The 15318-nt window shown below is 35.5% G+C and overlaps 1 non-coding gene across 1 annotated transcript; it reads right to left on the bottom strand.

Annotated features, from left to right (window-relative positions):
• Window positions 1-14929: 14929 nt before the first annotated feature.
• LOC121218779 (small nucleolar RNA R71) lies at window positions 14930-15036 on the bottom strand. Its single transcript, XR_005915256.1, has one exon. It is a non-coding gene; the product is annotated as a small nucleolar RNA R71 (small nucleolar RNA).
• Between the last annotated feature and the right edge of the window lie 282 nt (window positions 15037-15318).

Genomic DNA, 15318 nt, shown 5'->3' with positions numbered 1-15318 from the left:
TCCTATTAACATGACATTTAAGGATAATGTAGCATTAGAGAAAATGAAAAGGAGGATTCAAAGGAAAACTTGAGCTAGAAATATAAAGAGAATATCTAGTTGAAGTATAGATTTCTAGGGTCCACCAAAGGAGAAGTTTAGTATGTTGTAGTGACTTTTAATGATGATGTTAAGATAATTTTATTTGAAACTAACAACATGGTAATATTGTAGTCCAATTATATGTGGAGCTCAAAGCTGTTCACCATGGATACAAAGTTTTCAATTATCCTAGCACATTGACAGTCTTGATCCTTTAATATTAGTCGAAGATTCCCTTAACATTTCCCATTGTTAACATTTTGGAGTCAAAGATACCTTAGTTGCATCAAATGTTGGTAAATTTATCACTGTTGACTTTAATTGAATCAATCGCACAATATCAATTAGAGATGCCTTCAACCTCTGGTACGAGATGTTCTTTAATAACTTCAATGAAGCCAAGTTATCAACCTTTGGTAAGATTTAGTCTTCAATTGACACTTTTTTGAATCCCAATTATTTTGTTGATGACATTAAAGAAATGAGAGATTATAGTGAGCCTAAAGTCGAAGCCAAAGTTAAAGATATGTATGGAATTGATTCCAAGGTTGAGGAAATTCAAATCGTTGTTGTCCCTCATAGTTGTAATCCTTTGTATATTAGCCTTCGTCTTTTTTATGTGGACATTTGACATTTATGTGCTTCACGAGTATGAATTTATTGAATACGCCCATAAAATCTTGGATTTGAATTTGCTTTTTATTGAATATAATGGTGGTATTTGTGTTAGCTTACATTTTGCACTAACAGAGGTCATACTTACAACAATTAAATGACTTCAGAGAGTTAGTAAATTACAAAATGACTAAATTTATGCTTACTAAATATGCGAGCATGTGTAATGTACGGTAAAATTACAAATAGGGCAATTGAGAAACATTTCTAAAAAAGAAACTATTGGAAAATTATTTATGAAAAGCATTTTGTTACACAACGAAATCTCAAAAATTTTCATAAAAACGAACCATTTTTGTGATATCTATGGCAATAAAATTCACCAAATTTAGTACTTGTGTTTCTAGACTAAGGAGACTTGTTGATTCTTGACTTTCTACTGAACATTCTTTTCCGTTATCCTCAAACCCTTGGTTGCCACGAGAATGATTTCTTATCGCAAATCAAACACAAAATTAAAACTAAAACTTTCTAGTGGGCAAAGTTCACTTTCTCTATAGGAAACCAAAACCAAAATTCACTATCACAATTACTCATGAAAAGTAGAATCTATTTGTAGCTAAATTTTAACACCCAGCTTTGGCGGGTCTTAAGTTTTAGCGGGTAGGCTAAGAATAATCCGTGGGGCGTAGTTTTATCAGCTCAATTGTTGTTTTTGGCATAATGATCGGGCACATAGCAAACAATTAGAAGATTATGCAAGAGACTATTCTTAGAGCGTATTAAGTTATATAGAAGAAGAGATTTGTAAGAGTACTAAGAACTTTGTAAGTTAGGGTCATCACTGAAGGTATTGTACGCTCAGTTCGTTGAGTTACGGTGCTAGTTAACGAGGTAGTTGGGAATGAAACAAAGGGACGAACCAAGTATGTATAAAAATATTGGATTTTCACAACTGTAAACCACTTAAAAAGGTAGTTTTGAAAGTTTGTGACACATGTCAAGTTTCATAGGGGATTAGGATGTAATGCCCTCGACCAAATCTGATTTACTGAATTCGGATCTCAAGTGTTACATTTTCCATTACAGACCTTTTTACTGACTTATAAAAATTTACAACTCAATTGAAAAATCTTCTAGCTAAATTTACATCTAAGGCACAATATATAATTACAATGACATGATGGGCTTTACATGATGATAGTATGACTTAATTACATAGTTCTAGTCATTTACTTCTAGGTATTATCACTGGCTCGACCGTATTACTGACATGGTCTGTATATAATCCTAAGCTTTCTAAATGAGTCTCTCAGTTGTTTACACTATTAGCATCAGGCTTGATCATGCCAGTGTATGCATAATAGCCCAACGTGCCCCTCCTTAGGCGTAGCCTTGGCGTCGCCCCTCCTAGCGAAGCCTCGATCGACTTACCTGTGACAGAAGAACACAAAGGTAAGTTCAATAAGACTTAGTGAGTAAACCCTCATTTACTTGAGTCTCATTTGAGAACTTTTTTATCTAACTCTTTATCTCTTATTCTTCAACTTAACTCCGGTGGATACATCCTTTAGATTGTATTCATTATACCATGGGTGTCTTGCTTTACACAGAGGTAGTATCTTGCATTTCTTATCTTTTGTACTACTCTTGCATTCCTCGTCTTATTCCTTCACGATTCCTTAACCATTCTCATTGCAGTTGGCCTTACAGAAAGAATACCCTTAGTTCGCTACTCATGCTAGCGCACTTAAACTTCTCTGTTCTTACCTTGATACTAAACGGGGTTTACCTCAACACTTTTTACAGAACTTTTCTTTCAGAATTCGCCATACTTATTGTTCCTTCAGAAGACTTCATATGTCATTTTATCAAAGTTCGTCATGGATTCCTTTCTTTTCGTTAAGAGTCCTCCACAGAGGTGTTTCTTTCAAATGGTTGCCACAAGGGCCATTCTTTAAATTGCACCGTTGAGGCGTTCTTTTTCAGAGATAGTCACAAGTCACAAAGGCTTCCTTATTTAAGATTTTCCACAGAGGCATTTCCTTGTAGAGGTTCGCCACCTAGGCTTACGTTTCCTGAGATTTGCCACAAAGGTTGTCATTTACATCTAGTACTCGCCACAAAGGCTTTCCTGTTCAAAGTTTTGCCACAAAGGTTACCATTTACTTTCAGTACTCGCCACAAAGGTTTTCCTATCCAGGGTTTTGCCATAAAGGCTATCCTTTAACTAGTATTTTAAATGATAGGGTTTTGCCTTAACTCACACTTAGTGAAGTTTTCCCCTTATCATTCTGGGATTCATAGAAAACCATTAGGTAATAACCTTCCTTAAATTTCCCCATATGATGTCATAACCCATCAATTACGATCTTACATGATATGGTATTCTTCCCATATGATGGCATAACCCACCAATTATGGTCTTACACAATATGGTCCTTAAGTGCCATGACTATGGATTTGTCCTTCCAAAGATTCGTGTTTTGAGTCTCGATGAACCCCTTTGACAACTTTGGAGACAAATAAAGACTCATCATGCATCGACTCATCATACAATGACTTGCTTATAACAGACATATTCATGCTTTTAGACTCATATGTACATCATAATCATTCAGACTTATGCATCGTACTTAAACCATCAAACTTCATACATTTCATATATGCATAATCATGAACTTTCATTTTGTATAATAGTTATTTCATCATGCTTTGCTAGTTTCATTTTTACTATTTCATCATTTAGCACAGAACTTCTTAGAGCATACATACTATATGTAAGAGTTAGTCTAGGGACTCACCTGATAAAGATGTTTAGCAGCTTGGGTTCAAGGCATAAGGTCTTCTTAGACCTACAACAACCACTACCTTGTAAAAACAGAAGATTTTCCATCAACACCCATCAAAATAACCTTTACAATAATCCTACCTAGATAATACTCAAGGAGAGCCTTATTTTCTTCTTGCACTCATACAGATCTACTTTCGCAGAACAATAAGACTTACCTTGGCACGGAGAAATCACTGATAAAATATAGGGTCACAGAACCAAATTAAAAAAATACTATCGTTTCCTCCAGCCTTAGATTTTAATATTTTTGAAAAGAGAAGAAGATAACTCTTTTTAGTCAAACTTAAAGACTTATTGATATAATCTAAGTCTTCATTGGAACTTGACAAATGCTACATCACTATAGAATTGTCTTTAAAATGTCTACAACTTCTGAAAAACCTAATTGAGTATTTCCATTCATCTTTCAACTATCCTGGTTCACATTTGGTTAGTTTCTAACCAACTTACCTTGTAACTTAACTAGTACAGAACCACAGTTACAAAGACACTATACCACTGGTGTAACTCATATTAAAAAAATGATCTTACTTAGCCATAATTCTCATTCCTTTAACCTTAGTAACTTGACATGGAAACCTTTATTCTCTTGTAATCATTTTAGAGTTCATCCACACTATACGCCAAAATGTATTTGGATGAAAACTAGTCCACCAATTATACTTCTGTAAGACTATACGCCAGGTCTCGTGTTCGCCAAGATCGAAACGTTTCAAGCGCATTCATAAGGTTCTTATACTTCATCCAATTCTAACACTATAAATTCTCAATATTTGCTCTGTACGCCTTACTTTCATAAATAGTAATCATACACGTGGGCTTCACCGAGCGGGATGTTACATAGGATGTATATATATACTTTTATTCAAGATGAGTATGGGGGAAGTTATCTTCCTCATTTCTAAAAGGGATACTATCTGGTTCCTAGAGAACTACCAGTATTTCTTCCTCCTTTGAAAAGGAAGTTGTGATTTTGGGTTGTTATGAGGAGATATTTCATGCCTAAGTATGTAATATGACTTTTCATGTGAATTTTGAATGAGTAGGTATGTTAGATATGCTAGAAAAATAAGATAAAGATATGAGGCTTTGCTTGGGAACTTCAAATGTAAGAAATGTTAGTAAAAGGGTATATAAATAGATTTTAATGAGCTTCTATGTTCTGTAGCAGTTGTTGTTGCTGATTTCGTGACGGGAGTCCGGATATAGAGTTTTGCTCTATGGTAGGTGAAAATCAGGTGAGTCTCTAAACTTACTCTTGTGTACTGTTCATACTAAAAAATCTGTAGAAAATTGGTTAGAAGGTGATGCCGTGATCTTCTAAGTTACAATATGTGGTGTATGTTACTTTATAAGTGATTATTAAAGAATATTTATGACTATGTGAATGTTTGTTAAGAATGTTATTCATATCTGGTATGCATATGATGAGTTCTAGTAAAGCGATGTGAGGCATAGTTATATCTGAATGTCAAGAATGTATGCGTGCATCTTGGATTTATGCTATGAGGAATGTTTTGTTAAAAGCGAGTTGTGTTTCAAATGGTGAATATGGATTATTATGTCAATGCATGTAGAGTACCTATCTATGTCAGCGGTATTGTCTAAAGGAGCCCGTCGGGACTTTAAACGTGAATTTTGAAAGGAAAAGTCTATGGCCATGGCATCTTCTGAAAGGAACTAAAGGACGGTGATTACCCAATAGGATTCTCTATGTGTCTTAAGACGATGATGGGAAAACCTCAAGTAATATGAGTTTAGGAAAATCCATACCATAAAAATGTCAAGAAAAGAAGCCTTTGTGGCTAACTATGAAAAAAAAAGCCTTTGTGGCTAAATCTGAAAGAAAATGCCTTTGCAGTGAATCATGTTAGGAATACCTTTAATGCAAATCATGAAAAAAAAGCCCTTGTGGTGGATTATAAGGGAATAACCTCTGTGGCGAATCCGACAAGGATAGCCTTTGTGGCGTATTACGGATGGACTACCCTTGTGGTGTGTCTTAACTAGGAAATCATAAAAGAACTTTAAAGGATAACCTTAGTAGTGAGTTTTAATTAAGCTAATTGACTTACTTAACCTGGCTTTAAAATGTAATTAGAATACAATCAGCAAGGCATAAGTTATCTATTGATTATATAGTAAAGTATCACTTAATGTTAAGAATCGGTTTGAGAATAATGAAAAAAATATATAGAGAGGTAATGAATTAGTATAGAAACTGTAATAAAAATAAAGATGTGAAATTGTGCGTTTGAAGAAGGTATCTGACATCGAAAAATAAGTGTCACGGACTTAGAAATTTTCCTCACGATCCGTACGACCTTAGACAATTTCTTTGCTCCCAAAAATGCTTAAGTTAGCCTAACTTCAACTCTTTGAGGATCCAACGGAATCCCTATCAAAAACTAACACAAAGCGAAAGTAACTCAGAACCGAACAAAGATGAACAAAGAACAAAATAAGAACATGGCCATAGAAAGCTAAGAACACAAAAGAGAAAGTTTGAGTGAATGCTCTCAAGAATTCTTATTGCTCAAAACTCAAGTGATTTACAATGAGGGGAAAGGCCTCTATTTATAATTGAGCCTCCCTAAATCCAACGATACAGACCAAGTACATCAACGACTAAGATTAAAAGATATCTACAAATCAAATCTCTAATATTACAAAATCATATATTCTAATATTGCATATCATATATAAGATTGCATATCCTCGAAGATTATGTTTCTATATATGTCAAGCTTGTAGCTCTTCAAGCAACAGGCCAGTCCGATCAGGCCAAATAACCTCCTTCCTATTTGATGGATCGCACAAATGTGTAATGTTGCGGGCTCTCATGCGTAACCCATGACATTCTCCCCTATCGATTATAACGACGCCCTTGTCGTGTCCTCCGCATGGTACTGATCTATCTTATCTTGGAATTGCCACAAGGCTTCGACAGGTTCCTAACTTGTCTTACTATCGGGAAATCCCTTCTATCGGACTAGGTATTCATTATGAGGTTGATAGTACTTTAGTCTGATCACACGATCTGCCTCAATGTTTACAACCTCTCGATCATAGGTGACTTTTACCTTTATTGGTGCTCATTCAGAATTGCCTCGATTTTGGTCTTCTCTATCTTTATGGAATGGCTTAAGCATACTTAAATGGAATACTGGATGAACTTTGAGCTTTGCATGCAACTCAAGCTTGTAGGCCACCTTACCTACCTTTTTCACAACTCGAAATGGCCCCTCATATCGCCACACAAGCCCCTTATGCAAACCATTATGTCGTAAAATCAGGTGTAGTTTAGCAAGGACTGAGTCACCAACCTAAAATTGCACATCCCTTTGATTCTGATCTGCCCACTTCTTGTTGCGCTTACTTGCCTTATGTAGACAACCTTTAGCTAAATTATTTTGCTCTTACCAATCTCTCGTAAATAGATAAGCTGCTAGATTTGGTCCCGTATAACAAGTTGCAACAGCATTGGGTGTAAGTGGCTGTTGCCCCGTCACTATCTCAAACAGACTCTGGTTTGTCATCTCACTTTGTTGTAAGTTGTACGAAAATTGAGCCACATCCAACAACTTTGGCCAGTCCCTTTGTATGGCATGCCAAAGGTACGTCTCCAGCAATGCATTCACTCGTTCTGTTTTCCCGTCGGTTTGTGGATGCATGCTAATGAAAAATTTCAAGTTTAAGCCCATTATCTTGAACAACTCCGTCCAGAAACGGCATGTGAATCGCCCATCTCGATAACTAATGATAGACTGTGGTACTTCTAATATTTCTCCACATGTCTAAGAAACAAACGAGTTGCCTTCTCAGCAGGACACTCCTTGGTTGCGGGGATAAAAGTTGCATGCTTCAAAAACTTGTCCACCACAACAAAAATATTTGCAAACCCATCAGATTTAGGCAAACCCATAATAAAGTCCATGGATAAACTCTCCCGTGGGCGCTCTGGAATGGGCATAGGTTGTAACAAACCGGCAGGAGCCTTCAACTCGACCTTATCTTGTTAGCACACCAAACAAGTTTTCATATAGGTCTCCTTATCATTGTCCATGTGAGGCCAATAAAACTGATCCTCCAAGAGAGCTAAAATGCGTTGCATCCCTGGTTGGCCAGCCCATCTTTAATCATGACATTCCTTCATGACTTCCTTGTGCAAATTCCCATATTGAGGTACATAGAGACATTGTCCCCGAGTGTATAACAATTCTCCCTTGAGCCAAAACCATCTCGCTTTTTCGTCTTTGGCAAGCTCTATCAAATTCTTAGTTGTGGAATTGTGGGACAACCCTTTTCGAATGCACTCTAATAAGGGACTATCAGGTTAGCTTATCGTTGCAAACTCTATTTTTTGACTCACATTTTAGCCACAGTGTTGGCACTCCCCGGTTTGTATTTCATGCTAAAATCAAACTCAGCTAGGAAAACTTGCCAACGAGCCTGCTTGGGAGACAACTTTTTCTAGGTTAGGAAATAACTATTTGCAACATTATTAGTGAATACCACGAACTTGGAACCCAGTAAATAGTGCCTCTATGTGCGTAAAAAATGTACCACAATTGTCATTTCTTTTTCTTGAACCGTGTATCACCACTCCGTCTCATTGAGCTTTCGACTCTCAAAAGTAATTGGATGCCCATATTGCATCAGTACTCCCCCAATCACATAGTCTGAAGCATCCGTGCGTACTTTGTATGCCTTTGAAAAATTTGGAAAAGCAATTACAGTTTCACTCGTCATTACTTGCTTTACTTGGTTAAAGTCCTTTTGCACCGAGGGTCCCAATTTGACACTTTACCCTTCTTCAACAAGTCCATAAATGATGTAGTGATCTTGGAGTAGCCTTCAATGAAACATCGGTAGTAATTTGCTAACCTAAGGAAGCACTGCACCTTCGTTAACTTGGTTGGTGGCTCCTAATCGGTAATGGCTCGAACCTTGCTTTCATCTATTCGAATCGTGCCACCTCTCACAATATAGCCTAGAAATGGCACCTCTTATTGGGAAAATGCGCATTTCTCCTCATTGACATATAGCTTATTTTCTCGCAAGATTTGGAACACCTCCTTCAAATGTCCCACATGCTCTTCATGCTACTTACTATACACCACAATGTCATCAAGATAAACAACCACGAAACTCCCACATGCTCAAAATATCCATATCGTGTCACACAGGCAGTCTTGGGCTCATCCCCTTTGGCTACTCTCACTTGGTGGTAACTCGATCGCAAATCCAACTTAGTAAACTATCTCGCACTACCAAGTTGATCGAACAAGTCTGCAATAAGAGGAATGGGATACCTATTTTTCACAGTGATCTTGTTTAATGGCCTATAGTCGATGCACAATCTCAAGGACCCATCATGCTTGTTTTGGAACAACACCAGCGCACCAAATGGGTCTTTAGATAGTCTAATGAACTCGACATCTAAAAGCTCCATCAATTGCTTCCGTAATTCTTCCAACTCAGGCAAAGACATGGATATGGTGCCCTTGCTGGCGGCTCAGTATTGGACAATAACTCAATCTTGTGATCCACCTCCCTCTTAGGTGGTAACTTTTTGGGCAACTCCATAGGCATTATGTCTTGAAATAACTTCAACAACTATTTCACTTCCTTTGGAATTTCCCCTCAGATTTCTCATCCACTTTGTCCTTCAAAGTGGCTAAATAGGAGACTTCATCTCTACGTACTCCTTTGGCAAATTGGATTGCCGACAATATTTTTCCCCCATGCTTCCCTTTCTTTTCATTCACATTATACATTGATGGTTTGAATCGGAGATCATCATGTAATTCTTAGAAGGATAAATACATGCATTAACTCGGTCAAGTAAGCTTAATCCAACTACAAAATCATAATTATCAAGTGGGGTTACCTTAATGGTTGCTTTACTGGTTCACTCATCAAGCTTGAGTTCCACTCCTTTCGCCGCACTCGTTATGGGAATGCTTTCTGAGTTCACCATTTTGATTCAACCCGAATCATCCTTCATTTTGAGATCGAGTTCTTTCGCCATCTCTTTGGACATAAATAAATCAGATGCACCAGTATCAATAAGGGCATTCAATCTTCTACTCGCCACGATGATGTCCACAAATATCAGTCCATTACTCGCCTTGTCTTTGACACTACCCAATATCGCACTAAGACTTTTGGTGCCGTATTTGGCCTCTTCGCGTACTTCCATGGCATTAAAAGCGGCTTTCTTCGGACAATCCATCATCCTATGTGGGCCTTGACAAAGATAGCATCTCATTGGCCCTTTTTTATCCCATGGCTTACCTTAACTATCCCTTGGGCCTTCGACATTCTTTTCTACTTAATCTTTGTCTCCCCCACCATTGCCTTTGGGTCTTGACTTGGGCTTGGACGACTTAATATTATCAAACTTTCTTCCCCTAACATCGTAGAAATTTTCTGCCTCAGTGGAACGACGGAAATGTGCAAGTGTACACAATCGCAGCAAGTAAGAAAGTGACAAGTTAATGTCGAGTTATCGTACCCACAGGGACTGTGAAAAGAATTATTTATGAATGCTATTTAAAACACTTTGGTGAAGAAAAATATTTTTTTTGAAGAGGGTGATTAAAAACTAATATTTTAAACTAAGTAAACTAAATAAATAAATAAATATCAAATGGACGATTTCAAAATACGATTTTAATCAAGATGACATAATTGTGTTAGATTAATTACATTTCTTAACTTAGAATTATTAAACTCATGTTTATATTGTTATGAATAAGTTCACGGCAACTCGGTAATTTGCTAGCATATGAACATACTCACTTACCAAAATCCATTTATCTCTTGACTATATTCCTACGTCAATTCAATCGATTAAACAAATCTTAATAGACAAATATGTTATTGCACATACATACTTACTAAATCAAAATAATCTCTTGTACATATCCCTATGTCAATTCAAACAATTAACTCGATTTAATAAGCACATAAAAGACTATGTGAGGTAACAAAGTATCCATATCTTGAAACAGTTTAATCACAATAATCTTACAAGTTATGCAAGGAAAATGTATCGTCAGATACCATTGCTAATCTAACCCTCAGCTACCTTAGATGATTAAACATGCACCGATTAAGTATTGTGTCCATTAATTACAATTTCAATCCATTTAAATAATTAATTCATTAGTTACCTTACAATTGTAATGCAAGAATAACTTAGTCATGATTTTAGTTAATCAAGCATCTTACTGAGGCCTATAACAACATAAACACAATTTTAATAATTTTAGCAAACGAAATGCAATCAACCTAACACGAATTAAATTCAAGATAAATTGATTAAATTAACCATTCCAACAACATAAAAATTCATAAATATGTTCAGCATAACAACAAAAAAAATTAAAGAGATAGGGAACAAGAATCAAATCCGGTGTTTTTCTGTGGCTTGACTAGTTGCTCCGTTCTTCCTTCTCCGTTGTCCTCGTCGACCAAGGCTGCTATGAACATTTAATTGCTGCTCTAAATAGCTGATGAATTCCCCTTTTCCAAGAGGAGAAATCAGCAAAAGAGCAAGGGAATTTTGGAATGGAAAAGAAGAGAGAAAGTGGAGAGAAGAGAGGAAAGATGTGAATGCTTGAGGTGTGTTTTTAAAATGACCAGCCTAAGGGGGGTTTTTATAGCTGAGGAGGGTTGCTAAAATAGCTAAAATTATCAGCCAAAGAGCCCTCCCTTGGCCGGCCCCATATGTGGCAAGTTTGATAGTTTCAACTTTGCTAATTTAGGCTTGGGGCAAATCTATAAAGCCACCAATTGTGGAGGGGTTTGAATGCAACTTAAACAAGTCTTCAAGGGCCTCTTTGCAAGCTTAAATAATCAGCTAATAAGCTGATTTGGGTCAGCTCTTGGGACGGTTTTTGGGCTGTCCATTTCTTGGTCGGTTCGGTTCACTCGGTTCAGTTCAATTGGACCACTTTTTCATAATTAATTAATAATAATTTATTAACCCAAATTAAATTGGATATAAATTAAAATTAATTATATTATGAATTAATACATATAATTTTGGACCGTCTTAGGCTGAAATTTAGTTTTCCTCGATACTTCAAATTGCTTCTCGATTTTGCACTTCTAGCAGAGTCTACCGAGCCATTTTTCACCTTTTGTGCAAATAAGTCGAAAATAACCTAAATTCATCAAAATTAATTATAAAATTAACTAAAATTCAACATGTTCATATTTTTAGTGCACTTTAATTATTTTGTAAAAATTAATTATTTTTTCGACAAGAATTTTATCGAAACTATATAATTTTAAGTTAAAAAGGGTATGTAAAAATGTGTAAATTTTCATGTTTCCACACCCCAAACTTAATTCATTGCTTGTCTCGAGTAATGAAAAAATTAAAAAGAATTACTCAGAAAACACGTTTGAAAAATTCTTTCAGAATAACCTTCTTCCCAGAATTATGAATTTAATATACTTATGCTCAAAAATAAGAAATTTTATAGTTATGCTACTTAAGTATACATATCGTTCAAATTAATCTCAATAATTATTATGATAGCACAATTAGACTAAATGCTTCCTTAACAAGACATGTTAACCCTTACCAATTTGATTTTATTTCCTTATTCAAGATTAAGCTGCAATCATTAAGTTTTACTTATGCCTTCATATGTTGAACATAGCAATTTCTCTCCACTAATGTAGGTAGCATAGAAAACTTGAATCAATAGGTCTTTAAAAAGGTTGTAACGTAGCTAGGCTAGAGGTAGGTAAAAGATAAATAAATTTAGGCTTTTAAACCCTAGACTCAGCTTCAATCAGACATTTGGAATAATTTTCCTTAATACACCAACTTACTTTGCTTTCTGTAAATGAAAAAATATATAGGATTTTTCCTATATAATTCATCACCTTTTTACTTAAAATTGTTGTTAAAACCAAGTAATTGTTTAATAAATTAATGAAATATGTAAAAATATGAAATTAGGACATAGAAATTTTTAAAATGTGATTTTATGTTTTATTATGTAGTTTTAATGCATAAAATGATTTATTTTATATTAATTTAAGCATATTATATTTTTAAGATATGAAGTGGGCCATGCATGATTAAATTAAATAATAAAATATAATGCTATATTTTAATAATTCATTTTAAGTATTTCATTAATAAAATTGGGTTTAATTGATTAGGTAAACTGATTAATTAAAGCGGTTAAATTAATTCATTTGGTCCTCTAAACTATCTGCTATTTTTTACAGGTCTGAGAGTTTTCTTCAAATTGCAAAACTGTCCAAACTAGGGACCAAGTCAACCCAATTTTCGGCTGCACATGGCTGATTATAAACCAATTTTTGGTTTAATTACATAAGGCCCTTGAAGAGTTAAAGAAATTAGAGATTTACCTGAAGATTTGCTGGAGACCGAGTCTTAGTCCTGAGTTGTTGTGGCATTCAAATTGACAAAAAATCAAGGAAAAATCAACCACATTTCCTCAATTCATGGCTGACCACTCTTGGAGGAGGTTTCAAAGGATGAACACTCCTAATTTTAGCAAACTAGCTCCCTTGCCTCACCTATAAATAAGAGCTCATTTCTCACTTCATCCCTCATCCCTCATCCCTCATCCCTCTCATCTCTCATCCTCTCTCTCAACTCTCTTAGCTCTCACGCCTATCATCATCCTTGCATAAGGATTTTAGCAAATTAGCATCTTAAAGAGCCCTTGGTCAGCCACCTTGGAGAACCATCAACAAAGGAGCAACGCAAAGAAGCGAAAGAGCTTTGCCAATTAAAGTCTTGGGTGACAGCCACTCTGAATTGGGTTTAATCTTTCTTTTAATTTAATTTAAAGATGTTTGCTATGAGTCCTTTGTTCTTGTTTACAACAATGATAGCTTAATTTTATTTAAGCTAGGATGATTATTTTAATTAAATAATATTTATTTGATTCATGCTTATAATGTTTGTGCCTCAATCGATCATGTTTTCAATTAAAATCAAGTCTGTATTTCGTTCATACATGATTGAAATACACCTGAATTAGCTGAGCGATCCTAACTAGACGACGGCTAATGGACGCATAATTGAAATGTGGATGCTCAATTTAGATCCTAACCCGATTAAATTGTAGGTTGCATAACAACCCTAACCAGGCTCTGTTATCTGCATAGTTTTTAGATTTGTGTGATTAAATTGTTTCAAACCTAACACATCCCTGTTACCTCACACGAATGCAAATAAAACCATAGTAAATAACGATCAATAAAATACGTATTTACTAAGTAAAGGTTTCCGAAAGGACCTAATTTGGTTTCCAAACTCATGAAAGATCGAGTTGCCATGGAATGTTTTTCCGAATATTATTAAGCATGATGATAATAAATTAAGTTTAATTAAAGTAATTGTCCTAGTTTATTTATGTTATAATTATTGCAAATTGTGTTAAATTTTGCTAAAATATATTTCATTCATATTGTCTGCATATTAGGATAATTTACATTAGGGATCATTGCATCTAGTTTATACCACTTCTCAACTATATTTTGTTTTTATTTTTCAAATTGTTAATATAATTTTACAAATTAAGTGACTTAGCACAAATACAATCCCTGTAGAGACGATAACTCGATACTTACTTATTACTTGATAACGACTGTGTACACTTGCACAAACCCGAGCGTTACAAGCTTTTGGCGCAGTTGCCGGGGATTGTTAACTATTGCCATAGTCATTTTTTTCGTGAAATTATTTATTTTCAATTTGATTTATTTTTAACATTACTAACTTATTCTTTTTAATTTTTGCGATTTTCTGTTCAGATGTTTATGAGCATAGATCGAATTATTGACTTACTCCCTATAAACCCTGAAATTGATCGAACTTTCAGACAAAGAAGACGTGAATGAATAGCTCAAAGACAAGTCAAGATGGACCTTGGGAATCAGAATCAAGACCAAGGTAATGAAGCCGATCATGTACGAAATCCCATCCTCATTGCCGATGATAGGGATAGATCCATCAGACAATATGTTGTGCCACTTTTTAGCGAGTTAAACCTAGGAATTAGAAGGGCAGATATTGAGGCAACCCAGTTTGAATTGAAACTAGTGATGTTTCAAATGCTACAAATGGTGGGCCAATTTAGTGGTATGCCCACGGAAGATCCACATCTCTGCATTCAATTGTTTATGGAGGTGAGTGATTCATTCAAGATAGCCAGTGTGACTGAAGACACACTGAGGTTAAAGTTATTTCTGTACTCGTTGCGAGATCGAGCACAAACATGGCTCAATTCATTGCCACCAGTTTCCATATCTACATGGCAAGAATTAGCTGAGAGATTTTTTGTTAAGTATTTCCCACCTAGCAAAAACGCTAAGTTGAGGAATGAGATCACAACTTTCTAGCAACTAGATGACGAGTCTTTGTATGAGGCTTGGGAGTGATTCAAGGAGTTACTTCGTAAGTGTCCTTATAATGGGATTCCTTATTGTATCTAGTTGGAGACATTCTATAATGGTCTCAATGCACATACAAGATTGATGGTAGATGCTTCTGCGAATGGTGTAATTTTTTCTAAGTCTTATAATGAGGCTTATGAGATCATCGAGAGGATTGCGAGTAATAACTATCAATGGCCAACAAATCGAACAGCTTCAAGAAGACGAGTAGCCAGAGTTTATAAAGTTGACTCTCTCACTTCGTTATCGACTCATGTATTGTCTATTTCCTCTATGTTCAAATAATTAACTGCTAATAGTACTAA

This window comes from Gossypium hirsutum, chromosome D06 (genome assembly GCF_007990345.1).
Source record: "Gossypium hirsutum isolate 1008001.06 chromosome D06, Gossypium_hirsutum_v2.1, whole genome shotgun sequence".
Classification (NCBI taxonomy): domain Eukaryota; kingdom Viridiplantae; phylum Streptophyta; class Magnoliopsida; order Malvales; family Malvaceae; genus Gossypium; species Gossypium hirsutum.
The sequence above is the reverse complement of the archived record's forward strand: the minus strand, read 5'-3'. Positions and strand labels throughout refer to the sequence as shown.